This window comes from Leptopilina heterotoma, unplaced genomic scaffold (assembly GCF_015476425.1).
Source record: "Leptopilina heterotoma isolate Lh14 unplaced genomic scaffold, ASM1547642v1 Lhet_60, whole genome shotgun sequence".
NCBI lineage: Eukaryota > Metazoa > Arthropoda > Insecta > Hymenoptera > Figitidae > Leptopilina > Leptopilina heterotoma.
The window spans coordinates 3,707,258-3,715,181 of record NW_025111138.1 but is presented as its reverse complement, the minus strand read 5'-3'; positions in this window follow the sequence as shown (position 1 = coordinate 3,715,181).

Sequence of the window (7,924 nt, the reverse complement as noted above, 5' to 3'; positions counted from 1 at the left end):
AATTCGTTTTTATGAATTTCGTTTCGTATTTTGTTTATTTGTGTTTTTATTATTAAATTAAATAAATTATTAAAATAACGATAAATAATAAATTAAATTATTAAATTAAATTTAGATATTCAAATACGTAACAAAAACTTGTAGTAAAGTAGTTTTCTTCAATATGCTCGGATTATATTACAAACTTGCATGTACGTTGTGAGAATAGATGTTCTTTAGGAGCTAAATACTTTCGTTTGCGATGACTTAACATTATTTATAATCAAAGTCCGTTTCTAAGTAATAAAATAGTTTTTCCTTTTCAGATATTTTATTGTTGTATTTGTATTTTTAATAATTAATTTTTATTTGCAGATTTAAAGGTTCATATACTTGGAGCTGGCAGCATTTTTCTACTGACGAATTCATCTTAATTTCAATACTATTTTGGACTAATGGGGAAAATTTCGCCATTTTCAATTTCCAACTGAGTGTAAATTTCTTCGTTTGTCGAAACTGTTTCGAAAGGATTAGAAACGATCAGAAGGACCAGAAAATCACGTCAACGGAGATAATCTGCGACTGGTATAAAATTATTAGTCTAAAAATATTAGAGTTCTATTTAATAATTTTACTATTTTGCTACTATTAGTATTATTAGTACTATTATTCGTTTTTTAAGATATTTTTGCAGGATTATTAATATTGTAGGGTTGTCACAAGTCAGGGAAATCAGTAAGTTCAGGGAGAAATAAGGAAAAGTAAAGTTGGTCAGGGGAATCAGGAAAAAGTCAGGAAATTTTATAAACCTTAAAAAAAACCTGTAAAAGTTAGGGAATTTTGGTCGAAATCCTGGAAAATTGTTGTTTTCTAAAGTTATTGTGTTTATTCTTGAAATCTAATTTCACTTAAATATTTCAAAATTAATTCAATTTTAGAAGTGTTACGTTTACGAATTTCATAAATAAATAAACTTCAAAAGATTTTGATTAGAAATTTTGTAAAATTTCAATTTTAAATTAATTTAATTAGAAATATTAAAAAAAAAAATTTTGAAACTAAAATTCTTCTGAAATTAGTTAAATTTTTTAATATATATTTAATTGACTATGAAAAATAATGGATTTATAGAAGAAGTTTTGTTAAAAACACTAAAACAAATTGAATTTTGAAGCAATTACCTACAAATGATTGCAGAAATTCAATTATTTTCAAAAATTTTAGTAAAATTCTTGGCAAAATTTTAATTATTTTCAAAAACTTTCCTCAATTCAATGATTTTTAATATCTGCTACTTTTATAGAAATTTCTAAAAGAATTCAATTAGTTAACACAAATTTTAATAAAATTTTACGTAAACGTTTCTTTATTTTTATAAATTCATAGAAAAATATAATAATTATTCTTAACAATTTTATTAAAATTTATCAAAGAAATTGAATTATTTTAAAAACCTTTGCTACAATTTATTTATTCGAATTTAAGTATTATTTCCAATACATTTTTAATTTAAGTTCTTTAAAGAATTAAATTATATTCAAAAATTTTAATGAAATTCTTTGCGTAACAATTCAATTTTTTTGTTACATAATTTTAATAAAATTCTTACAAAAATTCTCGTCAAAATTTAAATTATCTTTATAAATAATAAAATTCTTCTCTGAAATTCAATTATTTAAAAAAATTTTAATAAAATTCTTGGAAAAATTTTTAATTATTTTTAATACAATTTTCATCTTTCTCAAAAAATGAAATTATTCTTAAAAATTGTATTAAAATTTGTCAAGAGAATTCAATTATTTAAAAGTTTGTTGATAAAATTCTCAATGAAAATTCAATTTGAATAAACATTCAATTGTTTAATGAAAAATTCATTTTTGTAGTTAAAAAATGGAATTCTCGTAGAAGTAGAATTTTCTAATAAATATGGATTTAAAAATGAATTTCAAATTAAAATCTTTTAAAATTTGAACTTTTCATAATTTCAATTAAGAATTCTGTAGAATTAATTTTTTTTAAAAAATTGAATGGAATTTTTTTTAATTATTTAAAGTTTTTAATTTCTAATTCTGAAAAATGGCAGAATAATCGAAAATTTCGTAAAATTTATTTGCAAATAAAAGAATTTGAAAATTCACAAAGAACTTTTTCAAAAATTATTTTTAAAAAATTGACTTGAAGAAGAATTTTAGTTGAAAATTCTTGAAATGAATAATCGTAATAATGAAAATAATTTTTGAAGAAGTTACAGTAACAAAGTAGCAAGTTTTAATTATTATAAATGTTATTGAATTTCAAATGTTTGAAAATCTTAATTTCTATAAAAAAAAATAAGTAATGATTAAATATTTATTTCAAAATGAAGTTATTGATGTTTTCGAATGATTTTCGTTTTAAAAACTTGGAAAAGTCAGGAAATTTGAAAAGAACAAATTTTTTTTGTGACAACTCTGCATTAGTACTAATATTATTACTTTTTTAAAATATTAGTTATTAGTTTTTAAAAATAATTAATTCTATTATTCATTTAGCAGGAAGCCTTCCCTTCAATTACGAGATTACTTTTGCAAGGAATTTGGTAACACCGTCGAATTTCGTCGAGACACAAAAACATTGCAGCAATGAGGGATTCATCGGCCTGTGAGTCCTTTTATTTATTCTGATTTACAAATTTTGAGTTTTTATTAAACCTTGTCTACGTTGACATATCGTCCCTCCCCAGTGCTTATTTTGTTTAGTTTTCACTAAACTTTCGGAAAAGACGATAATGGACAAAAGGTTTAAATATTTTTTGGCCCTGTAATTAACAGTATTTAGTTACTTTGACGTAACTTAATTTCGTTTAACTTAATTATTTCAGAAATAATTATCTTTAACCATAATTCATAATTCGAGAATTCACCAAGAGAAGAAAAGTATGATAAAATATCGCAACTCTTCTAATATTATTTATAACTTTTTTTTAATTTTCTATTTTTAATGCTGAAAAATTCGGCTATAAATATCTCGTATTTGAAATTAGGTCTAAATTTAAAAAGTAACATAGATAAGATTTTAATTAATATTGGGCTTATAACAAGAATTCTTTTTTAATCATTTTTTTAAAATTATAGTAAAATCTATTCCAAGAAAATTTACTTCGAAAATAGTAAAAAGTGTGAAGAGGTTCCGGACTTTTTTTTTGGTTTTACTTCGTAAATAGTAAAAGTTACTCTATATTTTTTTCGTAGTTTTGTAGTAGATTAAAATTATCCTAATAAATAAATAGTTGAGGCGAATTGTTATTTAGTTAAAAATCTATCTTGATTATAGACAATTTAGAAGAAATGAAAGTAGAAAAAACTGAAATAATACTATAGATTCACTTTAGATGATAAATAACTGTGGTAAAGTATTGTCGGAAACGTTACATACCATCACGCTCTTTTTCATCAGCACTTGTATTGAATGTGCCACTAATACTAACAATTAACAGTGCTGTATCAAGATTTTTTAAAAATTATTATTATATTATTATTATTATTACTATTATTAGAATTTTCAGGAATTTTTTTATCCTGTGTTCATTTTTTTTTAGTATTTTTTCTGATTTTATTTCATAATTTAATTTTTTTTATAATTTAAAATGTGACAGTGACAATAATAAGTTGCAATGATAATCAACAATAGAAAATAATTTTAAAAAAAATTCACTAATACATTTGAATAAATTATCGTGTCTATAATTTAATTTATAAAAAGAGTGTTCACCTGTTGCGTCACTAATTCAAAGATCTTTGAAAAGCACGTGATCGAAGATAAAAAGAAATATTTATTTGTTTAAATAATAATTATTTACTGTTATTTGAACATTTTTATTTACTATTATTTAAATAATTATTATTTACTTTTATTTAAATAATTATTATTTACTATTGTTTAAATGATAATTTCTAATCTTTTAAAGAAAATTTTGTTTAAGTTCTTAATTTACAAAATTCATTTGAGTTGATTGATTTAATTTTTAAAAATTAATTGTACAAATGTACCTGATGAAAGTTATTTTATTATTTTTTTTTTCAATTTTTAACCTACTTATGCATAAAGAAAATATAAAAGAAACTTCAAACGATTCGTCATCGTTGTGATTGAATAACCGGTAATTGTAAATCATCTTGCAATTATAATCTCGTTAATATTGACTCATATGTATGCAAACTGCTTTACCTGCATATTTTGTTTAAATTATATGCAATGTAGAAGTAAGAAAAAAAATTCCAATCGAAACTAAATAATTACAATATTTTTGACAATAATCGTAGCAGTGATAATGTTTTAAAAATAATAACATTATTAATTAATAATAATTAATAATAATATTATTATTACTTAATAATAATTAATAATATTATTGTTAAGATTATAATTATAATTGGGTTAGTTAGTTGGTTACTAAATTGAAAATCTTTTGATTACTTTTAAGAACTTTCTATTAAAATTTTTTTTTGTAAGAATGTAATGATTTTTTTGTGTCAATTAAAATTTTTCTACTTATTTTATTATAAACAATAAAATCTCGTACGCAGTTTGTCGTGATTATGTTATCAGTGCGTGTAAAATTATGTCCCGAGGTCGCTGTGAATAGATATATATAAATGATTATAAATTCTGAGTTTTCTAAAATAATTCGCAACAGTATAATTAAATTATTATTGTTATTAATGACTATCTGGAAATCATTTTTGAAAAATAATTATTGCTAGGAAGTTTGTTATTTATTCGAAAATTCTTGGAAAACTCGGTAGTCAAGTGGGAGAGTTTCATAGTGAAAATAGTTATTTTTTTTAATTAAGCAAAATTACGTTTGTTATTTTATAAAGATAATTTCAAATAATGCATAAAAAAATCTTTTTACAAAATATTTTTAAAAGTCTCTTTAAAATTTTAAATGGCCTTTAAAAAATACTTTTAAAAATCTGTTCAAAAATCTATTTAAAAATCTGTTCAAAAGTCAACTTAAAAATGTTTTTAAAAATCTGTTTGAAAATTTATTTAAAAATCTATTTAAAAATCCATTGAAATTTCTGTTTAAAAATCTATTAAAATTTTTGTTGAAAAATCATTTCCAACTTTTAAATACAATTCTGTTTGCTTATTCTGGAAAATAATTTTCCAACTGAAGCTAAAGTGCGTACTTTAAAATTTAGTGTAGTGAATTTAAATTTCTGAAAAATTGCCTGCGTAAATAGTCAAGCTTTAGCTTTCACTTTTTATAGTCAGCAATTATACTAACCATTTTAGAAAAGTAGAAAGTACGAAGGAGTCAATTAACTAAATATTGTCGTGTAGAACAATACATAAAATTTTGACATTATGACAAAAATATTTTTTATTCTTTCGCTTTTATGAATTTTTATTTTTAAAAGGAGATCTTTTTATCAAACATTTGTATTTATTCAATTTTATCCAAAATTTAAATCATTCCTTTTTAACAAAAGTTTCAATTATCTTAATTATAATTATAATTACAATTTTATCCAAGTTTACCTAAAATAAAATTAATTTTTAAAACAATTTTTAAAATAAAATTATAATTGAAAATTTAAAATAAAAAGAATTTCCAAGAAAGTGCAAAATTTTTGAAATATATTTCTTTTAATTCTCTCTTTATAATGATGGAATGAAATTAGCACACTTTTCTCAGTTTATCATTAGCAGACATTATCAAGTACCTTATGTTAGTCTTTATTATCAGATGATAAATTAAATCTGTATAATGTAATGCACTGTTTTATATATGAGTAACAGAAAAAACTGTTATCGTTAAATTATAAATCAGTTCTTTTTTTTTTGCACAAATTCCAGAAATAATGTAGGGTATATATATTTTTTCCAACAACATATATATATATATATATATATATATATATATATATATATAAAATAAATGTATTAATTTTTACATTCTTGTAATATATATTTTATGATATCTTGCAAAAGATGCTGAATTTCATTATAAAAAAGATTTGCGGTCATTTCACTTTGACCCTCGTACGTATATATAACATAACACTTATGTATCACGCGTCTATTCAACGTCTGTTTTGCATGATTCATTCATTGCGTTTTTTTTACTTATGTGGATTAAATTATTATATGTATCAATTTTCCATTTTTCCTTATATCACTCAATCAGGGATAAAAATAATAATAATAATAATAATAATAATGAAAATAATAATAATAATGAAAATAATAATAATAATGAAAATAAGAATAAAATACATTGTAACTATATTATAGTTGTCAGGTTTAAAAATGAATTTTTGTTTTAAGCCCAAAAATATTAAATTAATAATCCTAAAAGTAATAAATAAATTATAAATTTTAAGCCATTTTGCTTCCTTATGGAAGAACTTTTAATTTTTTTAAGCCAAATTTTAATTCAAAAATATTACGACATGAAAAAAATGTGTTTGATATTTCTGAAATTAAATTTTTACTTTTCAAACTGTATGATTTTAATATAGATTGAAGTTTCTCATGGAAAATTTATGGGAAATTCAAAAAAATATTATGGAATTTCTGCGGAATTTCCGATTTGAGTTTTTGTGAAAATTTCAGGTGTTAATTTACAAGGAAGTTTTCAACATGAGAAAATTTATTTTAATATCAACATTCGTAGGTGTTAATTATTAATTAATTAATAATTGCTTACTCTCTAAATTTGAATTACTAAAAATGTTAACTAATTTGAATCTGTCTTTTTGCTTTTGAATTAGTAAATTTTACTAATAAATTAATAGAAATCACTATTTATTAGTAAAATTTACTAATTCAAAAGCAAAATGTCGGTCGCTATTTAAAATTAGTAAACATTTTTACTAATTCAAATTTAGATAGTATTTAATTATTATTAAATTAATTATTACGTATTTAATTATTATTAAATTATTAATAACATTAAATTATTATTAATTTAAAAAAAATGTTTTATAGACTTCTTTTTTTCATTGAAAACAAATTTTTCTTTCAAATAAAAATGGATTTTTGATTTAAAAAAAATTTCTTTGATTCAATCAACTTTTCATTGAATTTTTGATTCTTTGAATTTCATTTGAATCCAAGAAATTTATTATTTAAATCAAAATTTTATTATTGGTACAGAAAATAATTCTTTAATTTAAAAAGGAAAATTTCTTTGCATCAAATAAATTGTTTTTGAATCAAGTAAATTTTTTTTAAATCAAAGAAGAATTAATTTTCAATCGAAGAAACAAGTCGAAGTAAATGATTTCTTTAAACAAACAAAAACTTTTTCTGCCTGCATATTTAATTGTCATTACATTAATAATTACTATATTAAGAAAATATTTTAAATACTCCATAAAATTATTTTTTTTGGAATTTTTTTTATCAAGAATTCAGTGGTCGTAAAATATTTTTACCTCTTTCGAATTTTTATTTTTTTTTTGCAAAATTCAGAAATTTTGAAATTCATATGTAATTTTGTAGAAAATATGTTTTTGTGCCCACAAAAAAATTACCGAATGAGAAATTTGACTTTTACTATTTTTGAATCATTTTTTTCTAAAATATTGGTTTTCGACTAAAAATGTTGAAATCTCTATTGTTATTTAACTTTTTTATTTGAAAATTCATTTCATTATTTTTCTAACTAATTTCAAGTGATAATTTTTTTTACATAAAAAATAAAAAATTATAGCTTAAAATATTTAGACAAATAAAGAAATAGATTTTCAAAATAAAATATTGAATAACAACAGTATTTTTTAAAACTTTTATCCGAAAAATAATTTTAGAAAAAATGATTCAAATTTTTATTTCTTATATTAAAAAATTATGATTTGAGATTAGTTCGAAAAATAATCAAATGAATTTTCAAATTAAAAAATTGAATAACAATAGGATTTTTTTAGCCTTTAACAATTTAACAAAAAAAAAA